The sequence below is a fragment of the Canis lupus genome, chromosome 21 (assembly GCF_011100685.1).
Source record: "Canis lupus familiaris isolate Mischka breed German Shepherd chromosome 21, alternate assembly UU_Cfam_GSD_1.0, whole genome shotgun sequence".
In the NCBI taxonomy this organism is placed as follows: Eukaryota; Metazoa; Chordata; class Mammalia; order Carnivora; family Canidae; genus Canis; species Canis lupus.
The window spans coordinates 42,038,568-42,056,665 of NC_049242.1; the positions used below are offsets into that span (position 1 = coordinate 42,038,568).

Genomic DNA, 18,098 nt, shown 5'->3' on the forward strand with positions numbered 1-18,098 from the left:
GCCCTTCCCCCTGCAGTCTCGCGTCTCTAAGCTCCAGCAAGGCCCCCGTCCACGATCTCCCAGGCCACTCACGTGCCCGCGAATCTCCAGTGCAGCCCTGCAGCGCGGGACGCGCTCACAGTCCCCACCGCAGAGCAGGGCGGGGCTGCAGCGACCCACCCAGGGCCGGGGCTCCCTTCCCCGCGGAGAGCGACCCTGGGCTGCGCGGGGTGGCCGTCCCGACGGTTAGGGCCGCGGCACCCGCGTCCTCCCCTCCCACATCGACCCGAGGCAGATGCTGCCGGGGCCCTTCCACCTGGGAGCCCGCCTTCCGGGGTGCTGTGCAGAAGGTCTCCGATTTAAACCAAAGCGGGGGTCACCGGGCAGAGCTCTCACCCCCGACGGCACTAAGCAGCTGGTTCTTACTGAGCCCGGGTCCACCTTTTCCGGAGCAAGGTGTGCTTTTACATCAGGAAAAGGGGGCCAGGTGGTGTTTCTGCTTTGGCCACGGTTTCACAGATTGTCCCCCCCCCCCCCCCCATTGCTCCCTCATCCCCAGCACTGATAGTGCTCCTGCTCCCCTGTGTTCAGAGGCAGTAACTAATGGGTTCCTATCTGACCTACCTGGCCATCGATGCCACAGGTGTCTGAGTGCCAAGGACCTATAAGGCAAACAGTGCAAGGAGCAGCCCCCTCTGGTGACACTGCACAGGGGGCATGTCATGTAACGCCCCGCCCCAGTGTTAAGCATGGGCTGGGAAAGCGAAGTAGAGCGTTTTTCGGTAACCGGCCCTAAGGGACAGGGCTGGGATTTGAAGCCTAGTCTGTTACTGCTAAGGGCTTTCCACGGGAAGCCGTGATCTCCGCTGGGCTGGTGGCACCCTCACTTACTCCACGGGACAGTTGTGCCCCGCGTCACAGAACAGGGGTAAGTGAGTGGCTGCAGGTTAGCTGTCGAGTCAGAACTGGGATCCAGGGCTGCTTGCTCCCAGTTCATATATCCAGTTTCACTGCCTCCGAAAAGTTCCTGTGAAAACAACGTCCGCGGCACCTGAGACCCGTCTTTAAGCACCTGTCCCTCCCCGTGCCCCCAGCGCAACAAAATAATAATTTGTGTTAGTAAATCTTGTTTTAATGACAATTGTCTCCTACTGAAGCATGTGAAATTAAAATCCAAGTCACTGACTGATGAGAAGTAGGTCTAGTAAGAGTGAAATGAGATAGTTTTAAAGTCTTACCAGGTCTTTTCTGTGAAGGTAATGAAAAAAAAAAAAAAAAGCTGAAGCATTTCCCCTCAACCCCATATCGTGTGCCGATGTGCAGCTCAGCAAGAATGCGAAGGGAAGCGGCAGGACTGCTGAAGACTTCCACGGTCACTGCAGAGCCGAGAAGGAAGGCGGAGGAGAAGGACAGGCTGAAATCTTTTTTTTGTGTGTGACTTTCCCACCAGATGTGTTTTCCGTTCATTAGTTTATCAAATCCAAGGGAATATTTGTTCATTTGTTTCTGGTCTTTCGCTCACCATGTTGTGTAATGTGTGTCTCACTGAAGTTAGACCAGTTTTTCCACTCTCTGCTGCTACCCTTATGGTTTGCACAACTCGGAGGGAGACGTGTTGTGTAATGTGTCAAGCACTCAAAAAGGAGAAAAGACGTAAAGGGGGAAAGATGAGTGTCACCCGACGTGTCTAGATTCCAAGGTAACGCTCAGGATTTGGGAATTAGGGTGTTTCCATCATCACCAGAGCCTCATCCAGGTGGCGGGTGGCGGGAGGTGAGAAGAGCAGCACCCCACCCCCAGCCAGGCAGGCCCAGGGCTAGCGAGGGAGGTGCTCTAACTGGGGGGCTCCCAGACTTTTTTGTCTTGCTGCCACACCTCCCACGTTTGGCCCCGTGGGGCAACTCAGGGTTGTGCTATTTCGGCAGCTTGGGTTGGCACGGCCGCCACAAAACAGCTGCCTAGAGCTTTAAATGGCACAGATCCCCGTGTGCTGGGTTAGATCACAGATCCCACTCCCCCCCCGGGGTTCTTTTAACTAGTTACTCTGTCCCCAAAAGAATTGTGGTGGGTCCAACCTGGGCAGGGTTTAAAGCGGGTGGATATAAGGGACGCAGGAGGTGGGACAGCCTGGGGCTGGCTTGTGCCCACCGCGGAGCTAGGTTTGGTCGGAGCCGCTGGCAGCGGCAGGCAGCTGAGCTGTGTAAGAGGACGTCCCCCTCAGCTCTCCTTGACCTCCTTTGGGGAGACCTCTCAACTGATGAGCCCTGGATGGATGCTTGCAGCCCTGGACTCAGCTGCAGCAGCAACAGTTGCTGCCACATATCGAGCAATTACCACATCTAAATTTTTTAAATGCTTTGGGGGATGATTGAACACAAAATACTGACGACCCTTCTACAGAATTGGAGTCTGAGTTCTGCCCTCATTGTATTATTGTATCATCTGATCTTAAAATCGTCACGGAGCTGAGGATCATGTAGTCTTAGTGCTTATTTGTAGGTTGGAGGAACCCACTTTTTTCCAGGTTCTAGAGCATTAAAATGTATATATACCTGTACACACACACACACACACACACACACACACACACACAGATTCCTGGGAGTGGGGGGCGGGCAGGAATTTATCACATGAAAATGTCCCAATTGGGCTCAGCGGTTTAGCTCCACCTTTGGCCCAGGGCCTGATCCGGGAGACCCCGGATCGAGTCCCACGTCAGGCTCCCTGCAGGGAGCCTGCTTCTCCCTCTGCCTGTGTCTCTGCCTCTCTCTTTCTCTGTGTGTGTTTCTCATGAGTAAATAAATAAAATCTTAAAAAAAAAGAAAATGTCCCAATCAGTGGAGGAATCCCATAACCTTCCTGACCAGCAATTATAACCCTTTGTTTGAAGTCTGGTGAGGAAGGGTGACTGTCGTGATCCCCTTGAGACAGGTTCCTCTCTCCCTGTCTTGATCACAGCCCTGTACATCCATCTCTGTTACAGACACCCCTCCTATTACCACTGTGGGCTCCTGCAGGGCAGGGAGAGGGACTTCCTTATCTCTCTCTCCCCCCAGTGCCCAGCTGGGTGCCTGGCCCAGAGCAGGGACTTGATAAATGTTGGTTCATTGAATAATGCTCTAGTTTTTTTTTTTTTTTAAGATTTTATTTATTTATTCATGAGAGACACACACAGAGAGAGGCAGACACAGGCAGTGGGAAAAGCAGGCTCCATGCAGGGAGCCCGACTTGGGACTCGATCCTGGGACTCTAGGATCACACCTTTTGCCCTGGGGCCAAAGGCAGGCGTTGAACCGCTGAGCCACCCAGGGATCCCCCTAATAACGCTCTAGTTTTGAGTGCCATCTCACCAAGCCCAGAAGACACCCTGTCTTCTAACCTCTTTATGATCAGCGCCAAGTTCAATGCCTCACACCTGCTTGGTTCTCAGTGTTGGAGAAAATGAACTTGTAATTACCATCCATTTAAATTTTTTTTTCACTTTAGCTAAATACTATTTCCACTCCCCTCCCATACTCACAACTCTGTTTTAACTCTGTAAAACTCTGTTTTACTATTCATTTACTTGAGCATAGTAACCTGAATGCCTACTGTGTTGCCAGATCAAGCAGTAGAACAGCAAGTGGTAACTACTATTATTATCACTATTATTTTGCTTTTTTTTAAAAAAGATTTTGTTTATTTATTCCTGAGAGAGACACACAGAGGCAGAGACACAGGCAGAGGGAGGAGCAGGCTCCATGGTGGGAGCCCCATGTGGGACTCCATCCTGGGACTCCAGGATCACACCTTGGGCTGAAGGCAGGCGCTAAACTGCTGAGCCACCCAGGCATCCCATTATTTTGCTTTTCTTCTGCAAATGTGAGACCTGTTTGTCACTCCTCAATTTAGCGAACGTGACTTTTTTTAAAGATTTTATTTATTCATGAGAGATGCAGAGAAAGAGAGGTAGAGACATAGGCAGAGGGAGAAGCAGGCTCCCTTTGGGGAGCCTCATGTGGGACTCAATCCTAAGACCCTGGGATCAGGACCTGAGCCGAAGTCAGAGGCTCAACTACTGAGCCACCCAGGTGCCCCTAACATGACATTTTTTCCATGTTCTTCCTCTATTGTAGTTACTTATTTAATTTTCTGTGGGTATTTTTCTTCCCTAGGAACCCAAGTTCTCTTCTTTCCTCCTTTCAGCCACATGCATGTGTCACTTGCTCTGAGCCTAGGGACTGTGCTGGCACCAGCCACAGGGCACAGTGGCTGCCCTGGGATTACGGCAACAAAGCCAACTTTTCACTTACCACTCTTCTTTCTCTCTTTCTTTTCCAGGGACATGGCCTTCATTTGGAGAAATCGTTTGCTTTCCTTCTGAGCCTTTTCAAACCACTGCTTTCAGAGCCCCTGGAAGAGGCCTGGTTTCTCCTGGAATGATCACTGAAGTCAGCCTACATGAGTTAGTTAAACCTTGGCCGGCTCGCAGTTGTGTCCTGGAGTGGGGAGCCAGGAAGACAGAACAGGTTCCTGGTCAGCCAAGGTAGGCTGGGGGGCATCCCCCCACAGCGTTACAGGCTGTCACCGAGCCCTCCGACACCCCCCTTCTTCCTCCGGCAGGCGTCTTCTCCCGCCTTGGCACTGGTGAGTTCCCCATAAATTCATGGTTTCCAGGATCTAGTCTGACCTAATATATCTCAACAATACCCAGATATAATTTGGTAGAAATCAGCTGTTCGCTGTGCTGCTTTATCATATGGAACAGAGATTGACCAGGACCTACATAATTCATTTTGTTGGCAAAACACTCAGGATCCTCGGAAAAGAAGCAGATAGCTCCCCTCTCAGCTTTAACTGCAAATGCTCAATAAAAACTCTCAGCATTTGGCAGTATAGAAATCGGTTGCAGTAATTGCATTCGGATCTGCCCACAAAATGGAGACTTTTACATGTGCTTTTTAAATAGTGCTAAGCTTTGTTCCAAGTTCCGTCTTTGAAGTAAGAATCTAGAGTTGTTTTTAAGTTGGTTTGAATAATACAAAATGATACTTTTTAAAATTATTATTAAAAAAGGGAAAGATGCTGGTTAACCAAAATTTTTAGATGCTCACTGTCTTGGCGTCATTGTGATAATGTCCTATCTGTGTCATGTCCTAGATGGTCCCCTCTTAGGAAAACTCAGGGTTTAGAGAAGGGAGAGGCATCTAGTACGATCACTTCTTTGCACGAGGTTAGGATGTGGATACAAGTCAGGACTTTGGAGGGAAATATAACTTGGTTCAAAGTCCCCTCATCATTACATCTGTGTGACCTTAGGTAAATTACTTAACCTCTCTGAGCCCTACATTCTCCTCCTCAGTGTAAATGGGGATCAAAGTACCCACCTTGTAGGGTTGCCCTGGGGGTGAGATGGGATAATGGGCGTAAAGGACTTAGCACAACATTGGCACGTTAGGGTAAGCAGCAAGTAATAGTTATCGTACACTATTATAATCAGACAAATCAGTATTTGCTTTTGTTTTTATTTTTTTCTGGTTGTAATCACTCTGGGGAAAGAGGTTCCCAGGAGCCAGACTGTTTGGCCAGGAAATTATTCCTCCTGACCAACTGCATCCTCTGCCTTCTTGTGCTACCTCCCTCCATCCCTGCGACGGTACAGCTGTGCTCAGTGCTCCATTGTGGGCCAGGCCTTTGGAAACCTACCACTAGCTTTATCATCTTTTTTTGGGTGAGGGGGACACTTAATTTACAGAAATGCTTGAGAAAGATACATTGAACAAGAAAAATTACTCTAAAATAACATACTCTTATCTCCTAGTAGAATTAGTAAGTGCATCACAATTTAAGGTTTCTCATCTAATTTGTGGGCTCTATTCGTACATATGGCCTCTTCTGCTCTCTGCTCTTCTGTATCTCTTTTCCCAGCACATGAACAACCTAATTACTCTAGGCGCGGCCCGGGGCATCGAATTGGATTTGGTTAGTACTGGCCAACCGGCTTAGAAGCCAAGGACTCTGGCTCTAGCCCTGGCTGTGGTACCCGCTAGCTAGCTCTGTGGCCTAGGGTAAGCCATGTACCTCTCTGAACCTCAGATTCCTTTTCTGTGAAAGGGGCTGGAAATGTCAGTGATGTAAAGACTTCATTGATGATGGGGACCAACTGAGGCAACAAACGTTAAAAAAAAAAAAAGAGTGTTTGAAAACATTAATCGTCATTTGATTATAAGGAAATCATCTTTTTAATATGATCCAATAGCTTATTGATTTCCACCACGGGAACGGCCACGCGCTGTGTGATCTTAGACACGCCGCCCAGCTCCTGAGCTGCAGACACTTCTCCTGCGATATGGAGGGGAGCAGACTCATTGCCCGAATCTTCTAACAGTGTATGATTGATTTCAATGCTGATGGTGAGTTCCCCTTGAAAACTGGAAAGGCACAGGCTTTGAAGTCTGGCAGACTGATGGGCTGCTTCATAGCTTGCTTTTTGTTTTTTTGGACCCTTAGAGGATTGTCTCAGAGGGTTCCGGGTATTTTTGAAAACTTCACAGCAGTTTGGCTCAAGGGCGGTGTTGCCTGTAACAGGACATCAGCTGTGAGCCGAGCTCTGCAGTAACAGAAAATGGATTAGACCATGATTTAGGTCTGTAATTTCCAAACTCTGGAGGCCCATTGGATAGAACCAGTTTGCTTTGGCACGTTGAATTTTTGTGGCCTAGATAACAGTGCTCCTTCCAAGAACTGGGATGGTTTATTGGTCCCTTTGCCATTTTGCTGCTCTCAAGGTGTGGCTCAAGCATTGCAGACAGGCCTGCCCCCCTGGCCCCTGGCCAGTGGCCTGCAGCTGTGTCAATAGGCCTTTGAAGTTCACACTCCCCAGCTGACTGGTCGGCATCATCTTCACCACGTTTGTCACAGGAAATCAGGAAAAGGTATGTGGAAGCCGGTGTTGCCCAAGAGGCGCGAAGAGGAAAATGATGGGGTCTTTGATGAGAATACGGGAGGAATTTACCCGAATTCACAGTCCACTTCCATTAGCAGGGATTGTTCCTCACTGCTCTTTCTCCTTCTGTCTCTAAAGCCCTACAGTGAGCCGGTTTATTTTTAACCTGAATCGAGTATGTGCTAACCAGTGCTTTTTTGGGGCTTTCACATAGTGACAGTATGTTGTGATGTTGGTGGTTCTGCAAGATCTGGAAGGAGCTTATGAATCATCAAAGTGTGAATATCTGTTCAGGAGAATTTGAGTGCAGTGTATCATTAAGTATTTTTGTATCGTCTATTTGGGGTATACAAAATACCTGGTATTTTTTTGTTGGGCATGTACTTCACGCTCTCTTTGGGCAGGTACTTTGCAAGTGCTTTACATTATCATCACATTATTATCTTAGTCTTCACATCCTTAAGAAGTATGTTGTTTTTATTCCTATTCTGCAAATGAGAAAAGCTCTGGGAGGTTAAAACTGGCTGAGAGTGATGCAGCTAGCAAATAGCATAGCAGGTAATCCCTAACTGTTCCACCCTCAAGCCCCTGTTCAGAACTTCTACTCTATGCCACTGGGAATCAGAATCTTTCGCTGACCATCAAGCCTCCTTTTCTGTCCGTGTTACTCACATTCAGAACCATACAGTCGCCTCTTTCTCCTCTTTATCCTTGCTTAGCACATCTTCTTGGTCACTGAGTCCTGCCAGTTTGCCCTCCTCAGTGTCCCTGACATTTCATTCTTACCCCTGTGACTTCATGCTTGGACTGCTGCAGTATCCTCCTAGCTCCCGTTGTCACCAGTCTTCTCCTTTTCTATCCTTCCTGCTCACCCTGCCAGATTCATCTTCCTTTACCACTGCTTTGTCCTAAAATGTGTCATTTAAAATGTTCCAGGGACTTTCTGTGGCTCACAGGATAAAGTTAATACTCACGGCTTGAAATTGAGACCACCTCCCACCCCAGATCCCCACTCCCAGCCACAGAGGACCTCAAAGTTGCTTTCTGGCCTCACCCATCACTTCTGGCAATAACTTGATGTTGCCTTGGATCTTTTTTTTTTCCTTGAATGTTATTTTTTTTATTTTTGAGATTTATTTATGTTAGAGAGAGAGAGCATGAGTGGGAGAGGCAGAGGGAGAGGGAGAGGGAATCCCAAGTAGACCCTGTGCTGAGTGTGAAACCGATGCAAGGCTCGATCTCATGACCCTGAGATCACGATGTGAGCCGAAACCAAGAGTCCGGCAGCTAGCCCACTACACCACCCAGGCGCCGCCTGCCTTGGGTCTTCTGACTCAGCATCTTTACCTGTGCTGCTGCACCTTCTGCCTAGAATGTTACACATCCTTCTACTCAGTCTCCTCTCTTAAAATCTCATCCTGGCCTGTCTTCCGTGAATCCTTTTCCGGTGGCTTTGCAGAAATGACGCCCCCGGCGCATTTTGTAACACGTAAATAGTACACGTCACACGTAACTTCACTGCACTTACCTGTGTGCCAGTGCTTCCTCTCTAATCCCAGTGTGACGATGGAACCCCTATATGTGTGCGTGCATGCATGCACAGGTCCCTGCTATGCTCATTGTCATTAGCGTGGTGCCTTGTACATAGTGGGCCCTTACTTGGTTGAACAAATGAGCTGATGAAGAGGGGAAACTAAATGGGAAGAAATAATCTACTTTTTGGGCGTTTACTACATGCCAGACAGTGTTCTTAGTACTTTCTCAGCTAATAATTCCTTTAACCCTTGTATCTACCCCACAAGATAGGTGATACTATTGTCCCCAGGACAGAAGTGAGGAAACCAGGGTACCACGAGTTGACCTAAGTTATCAAAGAATCAATGATGGACCCAGGATTCAAATTCACATGGGCTGTCTCCAGAAGCTAGGTTGTCACTATGGCTACCTCTCCACGGATGGTCCTGAGCCTGATAGGTTCACTCACATAAGAGCTACTTCCTGGGCTGAAAGATTTATCATTCGTTTTTTTTTGTTTGTTTGTTTTTGTTTTCTTAAGATTTATTTATTTATTCAGAGAGAGAGAGAGAGAGGGAGGCAGAGACACAGGCAGAGGGAGAAGCAGGCTCCATGTAGGGAGCCCGACATGGGACTCGATCCCGGGTCTCCAGGATCACACTCCGGGCTGCAGGCGGCACTAAACCACTGTGCCACCGGGGCTGCCCAAGATTTATCATTCATAACAGGTTCAGGAGAGCCTGAGAATGGTGAGGATCCAGGCTTTCTTGTCTATGTCAGTACGCGAAGCCTTGCCTGCCTCAGCAGCGTGCACTGGGTGGGTTGGTGAGCCAGTATAACCAGTCCCAGGCGCTGGAGTTCCCCAGGTGACGAAGTGCAGTGTAAAAGTGAAGGGTGTGTTTCGTGTTCTAGGAAACATGGTGACTTTGCAGTCAGACTACGGGCCTGGGGCTCCTAGAACACTCCACGTTAGGTGCGAGGTGATGACTTGGTTAATAATCCTAATCGGCCTAGCGCACATACCCTGTGTTTATCGCTCCTGTCTCGTAATCAGCTTCTATATTTTCCTTAACTTTACAGCTCAATCTGTGTGCCAGAGTGACTGCAAACCCGTATTTATCTAATTTAACAAACATGTGCATGTGCTGCAATTAGGCTCACATGTTGTGTGATCAACATCCTTTGCTAATTGCATAATTCCTTTTGCATTTCATCGTCAGATGGCATCCTTTTTGCGTACGTGTGTGTGTATGTGTGTGCGTGTGTGTCTCCCTGGCTTGCTGCTGGTTGCGAGCCGCATGTGGAATCACAGGCTGAGGCTCCCACCACGGCAGAACCACAGCGCTGGAGAGTTGGGAGGAACAGCCTTTCTTGTTTACAGGTGAGGAAACAAGGCCCGAGAAAATGAAGGGACTCCTATCCAGATGGCTCAGTCCGGAGAAGTGCTGAAGGCCTGTAAGGATGAATACATCTGCAAAGAGTATCCCCCAAACCATTCCCGTGTAGAAATCCCATGTATAATTCAAGCCAGTCTTGACAATTAGCATGGAACTTGAGTCTGGACAAGATGAGGCCAGGCCTAAAAGAAATCAAGTTTCTGGTGAGGAGGAATCTTAGGCGATCCTGAAGTTATAGCCCTCAGCAGTTGGTCCTCAGCGTCAGGGGGGCTCACTGCCAGCATGTGCTGCATTGGAAGGGAGGCTGGCTAACCTCTTTTCCCTTCCTTCTGCCTCTTTTTTGTAAGATTTTTTTTATTCCTCTATAAAGTTAGACAAGAAGAGGGTGGAGGATCCATCCAGGAATTAGGGATTAGCATAGAAGGAGTCAGAATATTAGAGCTGAATGGGGACCCGAAGATCTGGTCTAGAGCTTGCTCTGCAGGTGGTATCTACAGGCACAGCATTGGTTGGTGGCAGACCTGGGACTCAAGCCTGTGTCTCTTTACTCAGAATTTGGGCTTTTCTCATCACAGCATTCTTCTAAGGAAGGGACACAGAGGACAAGGCATGTCGACATCTCACACTTTCCTCCCTCCCTCAGCACCTTTACGTCATGCCTGGGAGTGCTAAGCCAGGGCTATAGGGATGCTGAGGCTCAGATCTTCATTTGGGCTGAGATGAAAGGGCTAGGGGAGAGGGTCCCCCCAGTGGAGAAGGCACCTGCTCCCCATTGTGGAGATTCTGGACTCAGAGAGGATTTAGGAGGACGCAGTGAAGCCCAATACAGCAGGAATTCTGCTGATATTTGCAGAAAGAGTGTGTGCACTGGCCAGGGGATGAGGATGGGAGGAAGTAGAAAGGTAAGAGGAGGCTAGCTATTGCTACCTGCAGTTTCTTGGCTTGGAAGGCAGAGGAAATCATGAGAGGCTTGTCACAATGGACTTTATCTCTTCACCTGCCCAGGAAGAAAGACCTGGTGATTAATATGGAAACACCAAGAATCATCAGGGCTGGAAAATATAGTTGAGGGTGTGCTCAGAAAGAAGAGGAGAAGGGCCTCTGACCACTGCCAAATCTTCTGAACTGGAAAACCTTCCCACTGCTGCTGGCAGCAAAAGCAATGCCCTGCTCTCTGAGCCTCTAGCAGCCACGGCACTGTGACCACTGCTATGGCACTTGCCACCCTCTATCAGATAGATCCTCTGTATTTCCTGACTCCTATCACTGTCTAGGCAATGGGAGGTGCTCAGCAAATGCATTGAATGAACGAATGCATGGATTGTACACTGTTGAAATGGGGGGCTGTCATCAGGTTGGCAGGGAGAGAGAGCATATGGAATTGCCAAAGTAATTAAAATTAAAAATTTTAATAGCCTCTATAGAGGGCCAGAGCAATAAGATTAACTTTACCTAGTGCAAATGTAACACAAAGTCTACACGTAGTTTCAAAAGGTCGATTGCCCAAAGAAAGAGTGGTTTTTGGGGCGCAGCCCATATTTTAAGAAGCCAGCAGGAGGTGGGTCTTGGTGGGCCATAAGCTCCATGTGAATAAGATGGTGATATAGCTGCTAAAATGGGATTCGATTCCATAAGTAAAAGCTGGGTCCAGGCCAACGCAGGCGACACTCCCTGTAGTTTTGGAGCTCACTCAGGTCACATCTGGGGTCTAATGTTCATTTGGGGTTTTGTTAACAGCTACACCTTAACCGAGGTCTAGTGCTTTGGTTCACATAGTGTTTTCCCAAGCATTATCTCATTACACCGTCCTAATGAGATGGTTTGTATACCAGCAAGGGCAAGCTGACTTGCTCAAGGTCACCTAGCTAGTGAGCCCAGCCTTCCCGACCCCTTGTCCGCACTCTTTCCGCTGCATCGCACCGCCTTTATGCAGGCCAGAGCCCCACTGTGCAGCATCTAAAAGCAAGACCAGCGTGACGCTCGTCAACTGCTGTCAACAGTGGACACGCTCAGATGGGCACCTCGCTATCAGACAGCCCGACAGCGATGTCTCAGAAACCACCTTCCCTAACTCAGGAGGGCTTTGACAGGCCAGCTCACACCAGCAGGCGCGGTGACCCTGGCCTCTTCAGAACTGGTACCAAACATCGAACATCACCCCACTCTGAGTGGGCCCAGGAAAGGACACATCTCTGTGTCTAGCTTGCCGGGGCCTGTGGAAAGGACTTGTGAGCTGGACCGCAAAGGAGGAAGAGGAAAGGGAAAAGATGCCTATTAAGTGTCTGGCTCAAGACGTTTCACATATATTTCTTTCCTGTTTTTAACGCACTGCCTGTTTCTGCAGCCTCGCTGCTCACCCTGGTCACTGTTTGACTCCTCTACCCTCTGCTGTTGGGTTGTCATCATAATCCCTCACATTCGTCTGGTCTCCCCCATGGGTTATCTGCTTTCCCGAAAAAAGCCCACGAAGAAAGAAGAAAACCCTGCATGCTCACTTAAATGTGGAATGTGCAGAAGTCAAATATATAGAAGCAGCATTGTTGAACCATGGTTAACAGGGGCGGGGAGGTGGGGGAAATGTTGGTCAAAGAGCACAGAGTTGCAGTAATGCAGGATGACTATGGGCAGCATGATGGCTCTCCTTAATAGGACTGTTAAATACTGGAAATATGTTCACAGTAGAACGTAAGTGCTCTCACCACAAAACGGTAACTACGTGAAGAGATATACTAGTTTGGCCAGTAATCATCTCTAGTACATATGTGTATATCAAATCATCATTTTGGTTAGAAACAAAGAGGGGACGCCTGGCTGGCTCAGCGGTTGAGCATCTGCCTTTGGCTCAGGGCGTGATCCAGGAGTCCCAGGATCAAGTCCTACATCGGGCTCCCTGCAGGCAGCCTGCTTCTTCCTCTGCCTGTGTCTCTGTCTCTCTCTCTGTGTCTTTCATGAATAAATAAAATCTTTTTAAAAAATAAAAATAAAAACAAAGAGATGAGTAGGGCAGAGATTACTTCCTTGTTTCATAGTGATGCACAAGAATGCCCCTCTGTCCTTTGGTCTGTCCATCCTTCATCGATCCTTTCATTCATTCTTTAACAGATATTTATTAATATTTATTTAGGAACTGTGCAGTACATGAGGGAAGCATCGAGACTTCTGGGAGAGACACAAACGTATATGCGAAGAAAGGAGGTATCACATTTGGGGCCTGTAAGTGGGGAGGCCCTGCTTTACCTGATGGGGCGGCGGGGTGTCATTGAGGACCGGGACCAGCAGGTGGCACTCTGGGTCCCAGGAGGCCCCCGGAGCTCTTTTCAGCCTTCACGCTTTCATTTTATATTCATTACTGTACTTAAAATCAAATTCTAAGTCGTATCATTGAAAGATTGTGTTCAATTTGATTTTAATTCCATTTATTTGATGTTAATTGTTCCATGCTCTTCTAAAAATGGTCAAATTAAATCTAGTTGTGTCAGGGCTTTCTGGGTAAGTGAAAGACTTGCCCAGAAATTTAGATTCCTAAATAAATTAGTATGTCTAGTGATTGGTACTAGCTCCCGAAGTCCTTTCGTAGGAAATGCTCATGAAAAGTTAATGCTGCTGGGGAAAATATCTGGAAGGATACACTGTAGGATGTTGCTTGTGCAGTCTCCCAGGCATGAGAACACAGACTTCTTATTTTCTTTTACATTTGTCTGTACTTCATTCGTTTTCAACGGTGGGCGTGTATTATTATTATTATTTTAGTTTTTCATCGAAGTATAATCTACAAAGAAAAGTGTGCAAATCTCAACCAAACAGCTTGGATTGGGACGCCTGGGTGGCTCAGCAGTTGCGCATCTGCCTTAGGCTCAAGGTGTGATCCCGGGGTCAGACTCCCTGCAAGGAGCCTGCTTCTTCTCCCTCTGCCTGTGTCTCTGCCTCTTTCTCTGTGTATCTCTCATGGATAAATAAATAAAATCTTTTTAAAAAAACAGCTTGGATTTATTTATTTATATACGTATGTAACCTTCAGCCAAATTAAGATATACATTATCAAAACCCCAAAAAGTTCCCTCACCTTCCCTTTGTAGTCAGACTACTCCATCCCCCCAGGAATCATTTTTCACTATTTTGGAACTTCATATACATGGAATTATACAGGACCTCCTCTTTTGTATCTGGAATCTGGTTCAATATCATTTCTCTAAGTTGATGTGTATAAATACACAAAAACTCACTAATCTGGTTGTTGTGTGTAGCAGAAACCTGTCCCTTTACACAGATGTGTAGTATTCCATCATAATGAAGGTTTTGCAGGTACACATTTCTATAATCAGAAAAGATTTTAAAAAGTAATTAAATATAGACATGAAAACAACTTTTTTGCTGGAGGTAAAGGAGATATTTGAACTGCAAGATAATCCTCAGAGTACATGGATGGAGACAGCAGGAATTGGCTTGGGCCCAGAAGCAGAGTTTTTGAGAGAGAATGAGGAGTTAGCTAATTTTGGATAGGCTGGTGGGAGCTCTCCCATGGATTGGGTGCCCTCGGGGCAAGCCTTCTAAGTCAGCTTGCTTTCACTAAGCCCCTGACTCCTTTTCTGTCAAAATGTAGCATTACCAGATTGAAAAGACAAAAAAGAAAAAACAAAACAAAACCCAGAACATCTAGTTAAATTTGAATTTCAGATAACAATGAAATATTTCTTAGTATTTCCTGAGGATTGCATGGGACACACTTATCCTAAAGAATTGCTCATTGTTCATTTGCAATTCAAGCATCACTGTATTTCAACTGGCAACCCTAAAAAAGGGATGTAGTAATAATCCCTGCTTACGAGATAACACAGTTGTTTGTGAGAAAGTGCTCATCGTTGGCAGAAGAGTATGTACAGATGAAAGAAACCAGAAAGAGCCAGAAAGGCAGAAAGGAGGACTCCTAGGTTTGGAACTGCGTCTGTCCGCCCCAGCAGGACAGGGAGCTTGCTTCTCTTGCCCACCCCCATCCCAGGGCCCAGCTTGATGCCCAACTCTGAGAAGGAGACACATAAACATTGTCTGGAGAATCACCGAATGGGTTTGATTTCCAGGTCCTGCACTTACTTATTTTGACCTTAGGTACGCCGTATTTTACCGCTCTGCGGTTCTGTGTCCTTACTGAATTCATTCAACAAATCCTTCAGGGAGCCTCGCTCTGCCTGTACCATGGAGAAACCCCATGAGCTGAGAGGTTTCTGCCCTTTTGAACTTTGTCTTATAAAAAAGGAAGAGAGAAAATAGGCCGGTAAACAAATAGACAATTTCTGATGGTGATGGAGTGAAACAGGGCATGGTGACGGGAAGGGTCAGAGGTGCTCTCTGGAGGAGGCGGTTGGGGAAGACTACTCCAAGGACGTGATGCCGAGCAGAGACCCCAAGGCCGATGAAGAGTCAACCTGGGAAGGGGTGTCCTGGCCAGAGGGAAAAAAGCAAGGTTTCTTATCTGAGGACAGGGTAGGGGTGTGGGGGGAGAAAACCCAGAACTGTAAGGTGTCAAATGAAGGAAAGTTCATTTGTGAAATTATCAAGTTCCCTGCAGGTAAAAGAGATTCTGAACTTTTCTCATGGAGCTTCAACCCCAGTCCCAGACCACCTGGAAACTCAAGAATATCCAATTCAGAAGAATTGGTAGTACAGAGCTACTCAAGAATCCAGTCTGGACCAAAGTGTTTCTACTACGCTGTGTGACGTAGAGTACAGACACTACTGGTGTTTAAAAAAAATGATATTGTCATGACATCCAATCACATAATGGTATTTAAAATTTTTTTTCCCCATTTCACTTTTATCGCCCAACCGGTCCTTCACCAGGTAGCTTAAGAAGCATTGGCACAGAAGCTATAGAATCAGGAAAATCTGTGATTTATTGTAGCTCAATCTTTCTAGCTGATTGTCTTTAATTAAATTGTATAATCTCCCTGTGTCTTGGTGTCTTCACCAATAAAATGGGCATAACACACCATCTTTATCCATTCATCTGCCAATGGACATCTGGGTTTCTTCCATATTTTGGGTGTTATGGACATTGCTGCTATAAACATTGGGGTGCAGGTGCCCCTTCAAATCACTGTTTTTTATCCTTTGGATGAACATAGGAGTGCAATTGATGGGTCATAGGGTGGCTCTATTTTTAACTTTTTGAGGAGGCTCTATACTGTTTTCCAGAGTGGCTGCACCAGTTTGCATTCCCACCAATGGTGCAGGAGGGTTCCCCTTTCTCTGCATCCTCACCAATGTCTGTTGTTTCTGAGTTGCTAATTTTAGCCGTTCAGGCCTGGTGAGCTGGCATCTTATTGTGGTTTTGATTTGTATTTCTCTGATGCTGAGTGATGTTGAGCATATTCTCGTATGTCTATTAGCCATTTGTAGATCTTCTTTGGAGAAATGTCTGTTCATGTCCTCTGCTCATTTCATGACTGGATTGTTCTTTGGGTGTTGAGTTTGATAAGTTCTTTAGAGATTTTGGATACTAGCCCTTTATCTGGTATGTCATTTGCGAATATTTTCTCCCATTCTGTAGGTTGCCTTTTAGTTTTGTTGACTGTTTTCTTTGCTGTGCAAAAGCTTTTTATCCTGATGAAGCCCCAATAGTTCGTTTTTGCTTGTTTCCCTTGCCTTTGGAGATGTATCTAGCAAGAAGTTCTTGTGACTGAGGTCAAAGAGGTTGCTTTACTCAACCATCAAACAGAATGAAACCTTGCCACTTGCAATGACGTAGATGGAACTAGAGACTATTATGCTAAGCAAGTCAGTCAGAGAAAGACAAATGCCACATGATTTCACTCAAGTGGAATTTAAGAAACAAAACAGATAAACATAGGGGAAGGGAAGGAAAAATAAAATAAATAAAAACAGAGAGGGAGGCAAGCCATAAGAGATTCTTAACTATGGGGGACAACCAGGGTTGCTGGAGGGGGGTGGTTGGGGGGATGGGGTAATTAAGTGATGGGCATTAAGGAGGGCACTTGTAATGAGCATTGGGTATTATATGCAACTGATGAATCACTAAATTCTACCCCTGAAACTAAAAATACACTATATGTTATCTAAATTAAATTTAAATAAACATTTTTTAAAATGGGGCACCTGCATGGCACAGTTGATTAAACATCTGACTCTTGGTTTGACTCAGGTCATGATCTCAGGGGTGTGACATCGAGCCTTGTGTAGGGTTCCTCCCGCCACTGGGAGTCTGCTTGAGATTCTCTCTCCCTCTGCCCCTCCCCACTGTGCTCACGTGCTCTCTCTCTCTCTTTAAAATAAATATAAATCTAAAAAGAAAAGAATGAGTAAAGTCTTTATGTATTTAACTGGTAAAATCACCAAACTCTATTAAGAAAAAAGTAAATGCAAAGTTCAGTATAGAGGTCAGCAAACTCTTTCTGGAAAGGTAATATTATTTCCATAAATATTATTTTCCATAGGTAAATATTTTAGGTTTTGCAGACCATATATACCCTCTGTGGAAGGGTCTCGTTTCTACCATTGTAGATACAAAGTGGCCATAAAAACAATGAATGGCAAGTTTGGATGAGGCATGGGGTCAGTCAAATTTATTTACAAAAATGGGCAGCAGGCTGCAGTTTGAGTATAACATGTGTTACAAATTGTGTGCAGGATGGAGGCTAGGGAAATGTGGAGGCACACACAGCAGAGAATCTCTCTGGAAGACCTCCCAAGAACCCATGTACCAGGGACCCTCCCGGGTAGGGAATGGGAGAAGGGAATATGTGCTGAGGAGACTTTTTACTATTACATTCTTTAGTATCTTCTGAGTTTAGAACTCTGTAACTGTATAATCTATCCGAAAAAAATAAATCAAGGAAAAAATAATAAAATAAGATGGGCATAGGGCCACCTGAGTGGCTCAGTAGGTTAAGCATCTGCCTTTGGCTCAGGTCATGATCCCGAGGTGCTGGGAGCAAGCCCCTAGTCAGGCTCCCTGCTCAGTGGAGAGCCTACTTCTCCCTTTGTCCCTTTCCCTGCTTGTTCTCTCTTTCTCTCAAATAAATAAAACCAATCTTAAAAAAAAAGGCATAACATGGCCCACCTGTTAAGATTTTGCACCATCAATGACGTAACATATATAAAGCACCCAGTACAGTGAGTGAGTGGTGGAAAAATATTAACTCCCATCGTACTACTAATGGTATCTTACATATATTCAGTTGATCAACAGGTATTTAGTTAGTGCCTAGTATGTGGTAGGCCTGCTAGGAATGGGGGATTAAAATAAAAAAGATAAAAAATCCCTTCCT

General features: G+C 46.4%; 1 long non-coding RNA gene across 9 annotated transcripts in view; it reads left to right on the forward strand.

Moving 5' to 3' along the window:
* LOC102152187 overlaps nt 1–18,098 on the forward strand; it is a 39,525-nt gene that overhangs the window by 1,239 nt on the left and 20,188 nt on the right. For 3 of the 9 annotated variants that reach the window (XR_005375826.1, XR_005375827.1, XR_005375825.1), the window contains exons 2-5: nt 4,300–4,605; nt 6,218–6,371; nt 12,941–13,011; nt 13,567–13,748. This is a non-coding gene — a long non-coding RNA (uncharacterized LOC102152187). Of the gene's footprint in view, nt 1–217; nt 1,679–4,299; nt 4,606–6,217; nt 6,372–6,746; nt 6,894–12,940; nt 13,030–13,566; nt 13,749–18,098 lie in introns of those variants that run through there. The other 6 variants (XR_005375832.1, XR_005375831.1, XR_005375834.1 and 3 more) reach the window with 5 other exon arrangements.